A 13,171-nucleotide genomic window follows, 5' to 3' on the forward strand; every position below is an offset into this window, starting at 1 on the left:
ATGGATGTTTCAAATTTAACAGAAAATAATGATTAATAATTTAATATATGAAATTTCATTATCTATCCACCTGATTAATTCAACCTAATATCTTTTATGAGACAAATATTATATGGAAAATTGAACTGTTTTGTGTTTTAGAAAAACTTTATTGTGTTCGGGTATTTATCATTTAAATGAAGGCCTTAGAAAGAGCTCATAAAATTTAGCATATAATGGTCCACATCAAAAATTTCTAATTAATGTAAAATCTCAATGATGAAAAAAGTAGCAATAATGATCCATAATGATCTTATAAATCTGACCAAAATGATCTGACTATGATAATCTTAATCATGGGGTCAACATTACAAAACCATCGTAATTTTTAAGGGAACTTCCAAGCATACCTTAATTCATAAAATAGTATTTCACTGCAATACAAAACAAAACAAATAAACAATTTTCGAAAGTTCTTCATTTGTTAATCCACACAAAACTCTGATAAAGTAAAATTTACAATTTGGAAATGAGGGTGGATACACTCACCAAATAAAAGGACACATAATGAAGATATTCTCCAGAAAGTCATTGAAAAGATGAACACAGAGACCTTAGGGTATGGCACAGATCACATGACATATGAATTTAAAGAAAGCTGGTATAGTTACTCACTGCTCTTCTTAGAAGTGGAGGACTTCATTCCACCCCGTCTAACTCAGAAAAACATGACAGAAAGAAAAGCAAAGACACAGTCTCTGAAAAATTTCTACAGTGAAAAATAACAAACACTAAAATTGATTCCATTGTCAATATTTAATATAGGTATGCAGTGTTCCCTTCTTTCAGCCAACACTAGTGAAACTTTCAGTACTCATCACAGTTGCTTGACCTCTTAATTCAACCTTTCTTTTGTTTCCTCATTTATTACTTAAGAACATATTTCCTATAAACTAATACCTACGTACAACTCTCCATTCAAAGTGAACAAAATGAAGCAAGTTTTGGGTCATACAGTATATCTAAAGTTTCATACTGCTTCATGAGATAGAAGGCTAATGCCTTGCACCAAAAGAAATAAAAGGCATGCTCACAGTGGTATTGTGTTGTCACTTAGGATCATCAAATACAGCCAGGCTCTGAGAGTCTTATTTGTCCTATTAGAGGGCCACTCATCTGGACCTCAGATTGACATCTGGAATGAGTCCCTCAGCATCCTCAGACAATTGTGCTCATCATTGATCCAGACAAACATCCTCCCAAACAAATAAGCATTTCCATAGCCAGGCTTATTTTCTTCAGTCTTATCTACTGAATTATAAAGTAAATGTGTAATTGATAGTTTATTTAGTATCTAAATACTGGAATTCTAATGTACATAGGGCAAAAAAAGCATATTTTTCTAATAAAATTACATAAAATCTATTGGGAAAATAAAAAAAATTGTCAACTGAAATTTCAAGGAGTAATGGGGAAGTATTTACAAATGTGGTAGCAAAAAAGGTGTGATTATAGTAGAATATGAGTAGAAACATTTGGAAAATACTCTTGATTTTCCAGTAATAAAAAGATAAATAAATATTTTGGCACATTTAATTATCTCTACAAGATAATTTGCATATATATCAATGATTCCCTGAGATTATTCAGGTTACTTCAAAGAGATTTTTTTTACTTAATGAAGGAAATTAATAATAATGAATATTTAAGAAACTAGGCACTAGTGGGGGAGAAACCTATTATAAAAATATTCTACCTTGGGCCTCTGAAATAATGAGCCTAGAATCCCAAATTTCTGACATCACTGGCCACAAATCCTGTGTGATTTCAAAAGCATCAGAATAGCTGTTCATCTCTTTTCTCTGAAGTATGGTAAGTTGTTCCAGTCTTTGACCTGCAGCAAAACACCACAAATAATATAAATAAGATCATAAAATACATGAAATTCATTGATTCTGTAGTGATCACCATACATGCATCCCCACACTTCTAACACTTGCCACATAAATCACAGCTACTTGGTCCTTTGCCATCTTTGCCATCTCATTTCTTCATTTATTTCCTCTTTGAATTATTCACTCTGTAAATAGTCAACAATCCTCTCTACTATGGAAATTAGTGCCACAGCAATTTTCTCTTTGAGAAATTCTAAAATTATATTCTACCAAATAAAGACTTGATGAAAATGCTCTTTGGTGGGTAAAATGAAGAGCACACGACAAGGGTGTTGTGAGCCTTATATTTGGGAAGTAATAGATAAGAACTTTGAAAATCTATTACAAACAACATAAAAACTGATGAAACAATGGTAAGAATAAAAATAACAGATGGAAAATTTCATAAGATAATGGAAATTATAAAAAACAAATGGAAAAGAACATCATAAAGGCAAGACATAAGAGGAATAATATGGAATAAGCACGGCTGATCCTTATTTAACAGAGAATGCAATCCTGGGAATTCATGGATAGGCTAGCAGAGGTCTTTGAAGGATAAATTCAAGTGAACTGGGGAACTCGAAGTGTTAGGAACAGGAGCTGGACTTCAGAGGCTATACAACGTTTCATTCCATTTAATTAAAAACATTTTTTTTTTCCAACGTTTATTTATTTTTGGGACAGAGAGAGACAGAGCATGAACGGGGGAGGGGCAGAGAGAGGGGGAGACACAGAATCGGAAACAGGCTCCAGGCTCTGAGCCATCAGGCCAGAGCCCGACGCGGGGCTCGAACTCGCGGACCGCGAGATCGTGACCTGGCTGAAGTCGGACGCTTAACCGACTGCGCCACCCAGGCGCCCCTAAAAACATTTTTTTAATGTTTATTTACTTTTGAGAGATAGACAGAGAGAGACAGAGGCAAGAGCAGGGGAGGGTCAGAGAGAGGGATACATAGAATCCGAAGCAGGCTCCAGGCTCTGAGCTGTTAGCACAGAGCCTGATGCAGGGCTTGAACTCACAGACCCCAAGATCATGACCTGAACTGAAGTCAGATGCTTACCCGACTAGGCCACAGAGGTGTCCCTGTTTGATTCTACTTGAGTGACATTTTGTTAAAGGCAAAACTATAAAAACAGTGTTGTAAGAGATTATGGAGTCGAATGAGGGTTAACTACAGAGTGTCGACAAAGAGAATTTTAGGGGCAATGGAACCCCTCCATATCAAAATTATGGTGTTTTATATACTATTCATTTGTCACAACCCATATAACTGCACATGACAAAAAATGAAATTTAATGTAGGTAAAATAAAAATAAATCATATAACAAGTAGAAATATAAACTTGAAAACAGTCTGGGACAGAACACTGGGACTAGTGTTCATAATACCCACTGCACACTCCTGTGTATTAAACCTGTAAATTTATTAGCAGGCACATATGCACATGAACACCATTTAACCAACGAACAAGATATTCGTAGATTAAATGTTTAATACATACAAGAGTGGTATAATTCAAACACATCGAATTGCAGGCTAGCTCTAAAATAGTAAGTAGAAGACCACCCTCGTTTGTTTAGAAAAGAAACAGTGTACTCTTCACCAACAGTGACTTTGTTTTTCATTTTCTTCAGATTTTTCACAATGTATGAATGTACAATCCAAGCATTATCATTCAAAAGGACACTTTTCACTTGCTGCTTGTGAGAAGGGATAGACCCTGAAGTCATTCATGAAATCACACTAAAAAACATACATAATGTAACATAAAATAACCCTAAAACATACTGAACCACTTGGTTGATGCACCACATTAACCATGAAGCCCACAAGAGGAAGTTTTTCATTGCAGATCTACATGAATATTATGAAGAAAACCAGTATAATTTCTGTGGCAAAATTCTACTCTTCTGAACAATCCCTACTATCCTTGAGTATTATTTAATTCATTTTTTCTAGATACCTGTTCTATATCTTAATGTTATAAGACAAGGAAATGCTTTTTATTCAAACCTACATTGATTCCATAACATTTAAACCTGAGAATACAAAAGCAAAAATGTGCAACGATGAAAAACATATACACCCATTGAAGCAACAAGGTGTGAGGAAACAGACTTCAACTGTGTATATCACACTTATTCAATTTAATTAATTATGTCTACAATAAGAATTTCCACCAATATTCAACAGAATATTAACTGTGCACAGATGCAACAAATATGATACTAGAGGTCCTGGTCAGGCAATTCCTCAAAATAGTAACATAGATTTACCATATTCTCACCCCTAAAAAATAATTTTAAAAAATATGTATATACAAAAGCCTCTATATAAATGTTCATAGCAAAGTTGTTCATAATAAACAAAAAGTGAAAATGCAATTATCCACTAAATGATAAACAGATAAGCAAAATCTGATATATCCATACAATGGGATATTGCTCATCCATAAAAAAGGAATGGGGATCTGATACCTGATCAACATGGCTGAACTGTGCTAAGTAATACCTGTATGCACCTGCATTTGAACCAAATACATTGCAAGCTATGATTCTCTTTTATCCCCTAAATCATTTTAATTTCTTCAAAACAAGGATTTTCTACTACATAGCTACAGTACTGTTATCAAAGTTGGTAATTAATATCTGCCTTATATAATACTATAATTTATAGGAGAGAATAGGTGAACTAGAAGATAAAGTTATGGAAAAAGAGGAAGCTGAGAAAAAGAGAGCTAAAAAAATCCAGGAGTATGAGGGGAAAATTAGAGAACTAAGTGATACACTAAAAAGAAATAATATACGCATAATTGGTATCCCAGAGGAGGAAGAGAGAGGGAAAGGTGCTGAAGGGGTACTTGAAGAAATAATAGCTGAGAACTTCCCTGAAGTGGGGAAGGAAAAAGGCATTGAAATCCAAGAGGCACAGAGAACTCCCTTCAGACGTAACTTGAATCGATCTTCTGCACGACATATCATAGTGAAACTGGCAAAATACAAGGATAAAGAGAAAATTCTGAAAGCAGCAAGGGGTAAACGTGCCCTCACATATAAAGGGAGACCTATAAGACTCGTGACTGATCTCTCTTTTGAAACTTGGCAGGCCAGAAAGAATTGGCACGAGATTTTCAGTGTGCTAGACAGAAAAAATATGCAGCCGAGAATCCTTTATCCAGCAAGTCTGTCATTTAGAATAGAAGGAGAGATAAAGGTCTTCCCAAACAAACAACAACTGAAGGAATTTGTCACCACTAAACCAGCCCTCCAAGAGATCCTAAGGGGGACCCTGTGAGACAAAGTACCAGAGACATCACTACAAGCATAAAACATACAGACATCACAATGACTCTAAACCCATATCTTTCTATAATAACACTGAATGTAAATGGATTAAATGCGCCAACCAAAAGACATAGGCTATCAGAATGGATAAAAAAACAAGACCCATCTATTTGCTGTCTACAAGAGACTCATTTTAGACCTGAGGACACCTTTAGATTGAGAGTGAGGGGATGGAGAACTATTTATCATGCTACTGGAAGCCAAAAGAAAGCTGGAGTAGCCATACTTCTATCCGACAAACTAGACTTTAAATTAAAGGCTGTAACAAGAGATGAAGAAGGACATTATATAATAGTGACAGGGTCTATCCATCAGGAAGAGCTAACAATTATAAATGTCTATGCGCCGAATACCGGAGCGCCCAAATATATAAAACAATTACTCATAAACATAAGCAACCTTATTGATAAGAATGTGGTAATTGCAGGGGACTTTAACACCCCACTTACAGAAATGGATAGATCATCTAGACACACGGTCAATAAAGAAACAAGGGCCCTGAATGAGACATTGGATCAGATGGACTTGACAGATATATTTAGAACTCTGCATCCCAAAGCAACAGAATATACTTTCTTCTCGAGTGCACATGGAACATTCTCCAAGATAGATCATATACTGGGTCACAAAACAGCCCTTCATAAGTTTACAAGAATTGAAATCATACCATGCATACTTTCAGACCACAATGCTATGAAGCTTGAAATCAACCACAGGAAAAAGTCTGGAAAACCTCCAAAAGCATGGAGGTTAAAGAACACCCTACTAACGAATGAGTGGGTCAACCAGGCAATTAGAGAAGAAATTAAAAAATATATGGAAACAAACGAAAATGAAAATACAACAATCCAAACGCTTTGGGAAGCAGCGAAGGCAGTCCTGAGAGGAAAATACATTGCAATCCAGGCCTATCTCAAGAAACAAGAAAAATCCCAAATACAAAATCTAACAGCACACCTAAAGGAAATAGAAGCAGAACAGCAAAGGCAGCCTAAACCCAGCAGAAGAAGAGAAATCATAAAGATCAGAGCAGAAATAAACAAGATAGAATCTAAAAAAACTGTAGAGCAGATAAACGAAACCAAGAGTTGGTTTTTTGAAAAAATAAAATTGACAAACCTCTAGCCAGGCTTCTCAAAAAGAAAAGGGAGATGACCCAAATAGATAAAATCATGAATGAAAATGGAATTATTACAACCAATCCCTCAGAGATACAAACAATTATCAGGGAATACTATGAAAAATTATATGCCAACAAATTGGACAACCTGGAAGAAATGGACAAATTCCTGAACACCCACACTCTTCCAAAACTCAATCAGGAGGAAATAGAAAGCTTGAACAGACCCATAACCAGGGAAGAAATTGAATCGGTTATCAAAAATCTCCCAACAAATAAGAGTCCAGGACCAGATGGCTTCCCAGGGGAGTTCTACCAGACGTTTAAAGCAGAGATAATACCTATCCTTCTCAAGCTATTCCAAGAAATAGAAAGGGAAGGAAAACTTCCAGACTCATTCTATGAAGCCTGTATTACTTTGATTCCTAAAGCAGACAGAGACCCAGTAAAAAAAGAGAACTACAGGCCAATATCCCTGATGAATATGGATGCCAAAATTCTCAATAAGATACTAGCAAATCGAATTCAACGGCATATAAAAAGAATTATTCACCATGATCAAGTGGGATTCATTCCTGGGATGCAGGGCTGGTTCAACATTCGCAAATCAATCAACGTGATACATCACATTAACAAAAAGAAAGAGAAGAACCATATGATCCTGTCAATCGATGCAGAAAAGGCCTTTGACAAAATCCAGCACCCTTTCTTAATAAAAACCCTTGAGAAAGTCGGGATAGAAGGAACATACTTAAAGATCATAAAAGCCATTTATGAAAAGCCCACAGCTAACATCATCCTCAACGGGGAAAAACTGAGAGCTTTTTCCCTGAGATCAGGAACACGACAGGGATGCCCACTGTCACCGCTGTTGTTTAACATAGTGCTGGAAGTTCTAGCATCAGCAATCAGACAACAAAAGGAAATCAAAGGCGTCAAAATTGGCAAAGATGAAGTCAAGCTTTCGCTCTTTGCAGATGACATGATATTATACATGGAAAGTCCGATAGACTCCACCAAAAGTCTGCTAGAACTGATACATGAATTCAGCAAAGTTGCAGGATACAAAATCAATGTACAGAAATCAGTTGCATTCTTATACACTAACAATGAAGCAACAGAAAGACAAATAAAGAAACTGATCCCATTCACAATTGCACCAAGAAGCATAAAATACCTAGGAATAAATCTAACCAAAGATGTGAAGGATCTGTATGCTGAAAACTATAGAAAGCTTATGAAGGTAATTGAAGAAGATTTAAAGAAATGGAAAGACATTCCCTGCTCATGGATTGGAAGAATAAATATTGTCAAAATGTCAATACTACCCAAAGCTATCTACACATTCAATGCAATCCCAATCAAAATGGCACCAGCATTCTTCTCGAAACTAGAACAAGCAATCCCAAAATTCATATGGAACCACAAAAGGCCCCGAATAGCCAAAGGAATTTTGAAGAAGAAGACCAAAGCAGGAGGCATCACAATCCCAGACTTTAGCCTCTACTACAAAGCTGTCATCATCAAGACAGCATGGTATTGGCACAAAAACAGACACATAGACCAATGGAATAGAATAGAAACCCCAGAACTAGACCCACAAACGTATGGCCAACTCATCTTTGACAAAGCAGGAAAGAACATCCAATGGAAAAAAGACAGTCTCTTTAACAAATGGTGCTGGGAGAACTGGACAGCAACATGCAGAAGGTTGAAACTAGACCACTTTCTCACACCATTCACAAAAATAAACTCAAAATGGATAAAGGACCTGAATGTGAGACAGGAAACCATCAAAACCTTAGAGGAGAAGGCAGGAAAAGACCTCTCTGACCTCAGCCGTAGCAATCTCTTACTCGACACATCCCCAAAGGCAAGGGAATTAAAAGCAAAAGTGAATTACTGGGACCTTATGAAGATAAAAAACTTCTGCACAGCAAAGGAAACAACCAACAAAACTAAAAGGCAACCAACGGAATGGGAAAAGATATTTGCAAATGACATATCGGACAAAGGGCTGGTATCCAAAATCTATAAAGAGCTCACCAAACTCCACACCCAAAAAGCAAATAACCCAGTGAAGAAATGGGCAGAAAACATGAATAGACACTTCTCTAAAGAAGACATCCGGATGGCCAACAGGCACATGAAAAGATGTTCAGCGTCGCTCCTTTTCAGGGAAATACAAATCAAAACCACACTCAGGTATCACCTCACGCCAGTCAGAGTGGCCAAAATGAACAAATCAGGAGACTATAGATGCTGGAGAGGATGTGGAGAAACGGGAACCCTCTTGCACTGTTGGTGGGAATGCAAATTGGTGCAGCCGCTCTGGAAAGCAGTGTGGAGGTTCCTCAGAAAATTAAAAATAGACCTACCCTATGACCCAGCAATAGCACTGCTAGGAATTTATCCAAGGGACACAGGAGTACTGATGCATAGGGGCACTTGTACCCCAATGTTCATAGCAGCACTCTCTACAATAGCCAAATTATGGAAAGAGCCTAAATGTCCATCAACTGATGAATGGATAAAGAAATTGTGGTTTATATACACAATGGAATACTACGTGGCAATGAGAAAAAATGAAATATGGCCTTTTGTAGCAACGTGGATGGAACTGGAGAGTGTGATGCTAAGTGAAATAAGCCATACAGAGAAAGACAGATACCATATGGTTTCACTCTTATGTGGATCCTGAGAAACTTAACAGGAACCCATGGGGGAGGGGAAGAAAAAAAAAAAAAGAGGTTAGAGTGGGAGAGAGCCAAAGCATAAGAGACTGTTGAGAACTGAGAACAAACTAAGGGTTGATGGGGGGTGGGAGGGGGGAGAGGGTGGGTGATGGGTATTGAGGAGGGCACCTTTTGGGATGAGCACTGGGTGTTGTATGGAAACCAATTTGACAATAAATTTCATATATAAATAAAAAAAAAGAAAAAAAATACTATAATTTATTTATGAACTTTTTTAGAATTTTTCCAGTTTTCCCTTTAATGTCTTTTATAGAAATCCTGAATCAATATTGTATTCAGTTTTCATATCTATTTAGTCTAACTTAATCTAGAATACTTCCTCAGTGATATTATGTTTAAAGACTAAATCCCAGTGTTTTTGTGGAGGGTTTTTTTGTTTTGTATAATGTCATGCCAGCTGAATCTAATATTTTCTCCAGTGTTTATTCACATTTATTCACTTTTGTCTGAGATACTACAGAAATAAGGCTAGGTTCTTCTAGGTGCTTCCTATAGTGATGCCAGATGATTCCATCACTGATGGTATTATCTTTTATCTCTTACTTAATTCAGGTAGTGTCTACCAGGTTCTCCACCACTAAGTTATCTTCTCTTTGTAAATAATAAGTATATCATGGAGGAGATAATAACAATCTATAAAAGTATCTTGTTTCTCCTCAAACTTTCTCCAAGAAGTTTTAGCATCCTTTGATGTTTCTTGGTTGAAACAATTATTATGATCATTCCCAAATATTTTATATCATTTCTACCACATTTATTACAACTTTATGTCTAATGGGACTTCAGTTTCTACACTACTTATCCATTCACTCACTCATTCATTCACAGATTAATGTTATAAACATCATTATTATTAACCAGTTCTTTTCATTCTTAAAGAGATTTTACATGTTCATACATCTCTGAATTTTATCAGTCAAAACCAGAGATGGCTCACTGCTCAGTGTCCAGCAGTCCTCTTCAACAGACGCAGACTTACCCATCTATGAAAGCTTTCTCCTTCTGTACTTCTACTCCTCCTTCGGTTTCCACGATGTTCCAGAGCCCCAGCTGGGAGTATCTTAAGTAGTCCATTTCCCCTCAAAATACCAGAAGATAAAAAGGCAAAGTTAGAAACTATAAACCAATTTTTCTAAACATAATCTAGCCACTGTTGTGGCATAGTCAGGCAGAATTTGTCACAATTCTCTTTATTATTTTGGCCAACATTTTAGCTATTAGCTATGAGTTGATAATTAATTATACTTGCAAAACACGAAGTGTGCACTTTAGAAAAGGGTTAGAATGAATGGAGATAACTGGGGGAAAGTGAACTGATTATGAAACATATAGTCAAAGGAGATAGTTTAGAATCCAGACTATATGGTCATAAATTACACACACAAAATATTCCAATATGAGATTATAACATTTAAGTTTCTATCAGTTGGGGATTGTTTCTTCACTCTGAGATCCTCACTGGTTTTCCCCCTACTATCTGCAGTATTTATGTTTGGATATTGCCTATCATTATATCTCTTCCAAAGGTGGTTTCTTCCATTTAGTGACACTCTTCCTGTTGGCCATTGGTTTGTACTTTGAACTGCGCTCCCATGGGATCCCAGAGCTCTATCTATGAAGTGGTTTCTGCTGAGGAAGACAGTATCCCATCTCCTAAGCAATGCCTCCCCATATTTCAGAGATCATTGTCTGTAGCTCTACACCATGGAATTTTCCACAAACCAATATCTTGGCATAATTTTCTCCTATTCTTACAATATCTCAATACTTATACTTTTTAGCATGAGGAATTGCACTGGAAAATTCTTATGGCTCTGACCTTAAAAACACAGGGAAAATGAATATAACCTCAGAAATATGCATTCTTCCCCAAAACATTGTTTTACTCAATGGATTAGGCAAAATACAAGCATTTTTAATTATCTTCCAATGGCTGTTATACCATAGGGTTGTGGTTTTTTTTTTTTAAGTTGAAAGTAATAGTATGAATCACATAATCAAACACAGCCTATTTACACAATCAGCCTCAGTTTCTAGCACAGACTGTTTCTATTTTATTTTTTAAAAAGTAATAAATATCTGTACAATTACTATTAGCATTGAGATAGTTCATGAAAGCATTTATCTTGGCATTTGGTACCTACACTAACAACTCAATAAATGCTATTTGTAATTGAAATACATGTATTTGAAACCACACACACGCACACACACAAACACAAAAATGAAATAGCAAAATAATGACCAGAACTCATTATCAACATTTTAAAATATTCTTCCTATAAAATTGGTTTATTGACCGTATCTGCACAATCACATTTGTATATCATTTTACAAGAATGAAATACAATGTTATTGCCTCAAACATACTTGGTACTCAATAATGGGTATATAAAGCCTGGGTTTTCACACCAATTAATTTAAACATACATTACCAGATAGAATAGAATATAAACAAGTTGAATAAATGTATCAACATTAATTTACTTAAAATCATGACTTTAGATAAACAGGTTACTAACAATTTTACAAGTACAACTAAGGCTGTAATGATTATCCTTGAGTTTACATACATCTTTGAACACTTAAGTAAATTTTTAAAAATAAAATTGTTAGCCAAAATGTGCTAATTTCCATCTATTTTCCACTGTCTCCTGGAAAGATTATAAAACACCAGGACTGCCAAATTTTCCATGGTTGGTTAACAGATATAACTTTTAATCTGATAGGTTTTGAAAAAAGACAATTGATGACTTATTGCATTATGGGTGTGTGTGTGTGTGTGTGTGTACGTGCAAAAATACATTTAATTTTATTATATATTTATAATACTTTATAATTACTTCATATATATTTGTTATAAAGATTGGTATGGTTGAGCATATTATATGCTCTTGGCCATTCAGAATGCTTATCTTTTCTGAATTATTCCTATCTATATCCCAATTATGTACTGGGATGCTTATCTGAGTGAGGCTTTCATAGAATATTAACACAAAATTGGTCATATAAATTTTAAGTAAATATATATTTTATTTGACTTCAAAAACAGAAATAGCCCAACTGTAATTTTAAGTTACCAGATTTTAGAGACTTTTTCTCGTCTAACCCCTCCATGCAATTAACATGAGAAAACAAGAGTAAACTTGGAAAACGTGTACTGTTGACTATTTCAAGTTTTTGTAAACTAGGTTAAATAATAGATTTAGAATATATGAATCCTGTTCTGGGATGCTGAAACAATTACAACTGCTCACATGAAATCAGAATAGACTAAAGTCATTGCATAAGGAGGCTGGATACAATGAAGGAAGCTCAGAGATACCATTTTGATTCAAACTATGCTGAAGGAGAAAAGAAATCAGGCAAGATTTTGGTCACAAATTCCTTGGCAACCTTACAGATGGAATATGAGAGAAATACATTCAATTTTGAAATATAATTTATTGGTTATAACAGGAAAGGAGTTCATGTCACTCTAATTCTTTATACAGTGCTGGTTTTACATTGTTTAGATTATGGTGGAATGTAACACTCATAGGACTCTCTTGTGAAGAAAATACGTCAAAGGAGAGAAAATAATTTTAATGAAAATAAAATGGAGAAGTAATTCTTAGATATTTTTACTATGTGTCTGAGTTAATCTGATCATAGTTCAGGTTCTTGTTTAACCAATGCTATAGTTCAGGAATTGGTAATTCAAGCCCATAGGCTGCTGTTGTAAACAGTTTTACTGGAATACGGCAACACTTATTCAATTACACACTGTGTTTATCTGCTTTCCTACTACAACAGCAGGATGGATTAATTGCAACAGAGATTATACAGCCTGAAAAAGTAAAACTGTCATTTGCTCCTTTACAGAAAAGATTTGCCAATTCATGGTCTAGTATAATACAGACTGAGGCAATAATTCCAAGTAATTAAAACTTGATTATTAAAATATGGAAGGCAGGAAAAGCAGAGTCATTATATTTAGTTTAAATTTTCCCATTTCCAGCCTATAGGATGAGGAAGCTTTGTTCTGATTTTC

At 35.4% G+C, this 13,171-nt stretch overlaps 1 protein-coding gene and 1 non-coding gene across 6 annotated transcripts in view; both read right to left on the bottom strand.

The window, feature by feature from the left end:
- Positions 1–13,171, bottom strand: part of LOC147580356 (uncharacterized) — a 141,139-nt gene that overhangs the window by 60,294 nt on the left and 67,674 nt on the right. For 3 of the 5 annotated variants that reach the window (XM_086711350.1, XM_086711346.1, XM_086711347.1), the window contains 3 exons: positions 10,118–10,217; positions 1,736–1,873; positions 655–692 (listed from right to left, as the gene is read on the bottom strand). The gene's annotated coding sequence lies outside the window, so the exon portion shown is untranslated. Of the gene's footprint in view, positions 1–654; positions 1,703–1,735; positions 1,874–10,117; positions 10,218–13,171 lie in introns of those variants that run through there. The other 2 variants (XM_086711349.1, XM_086711348.1) reach the window with 2 other exon arrangements.
- LOC112856744 (small nucleolar RNA SNORD109A) lies at positions 1,158–1,224 on the bottom strand. The gene has a single exon (XR_003223283.1). It is a non-coding gene; the product is annotated as a small nucleolar RNA SNORD109A (small nucleolar RNA).

This window comes from Puma concolor, chromosome B3 (assembly GCF_028749965.1).
Source record: "Puma concolor isolate L17-30 chromosome B3, mPumCon1.1.hap2, whole genome shotgun sequence".
In the NCBI taxonomy this organism is placed as follows: Eukaryota; Metazoa; Chordata; class Mammalia; order Carnivora; family Felidae; genus Puma; species Puma concolor.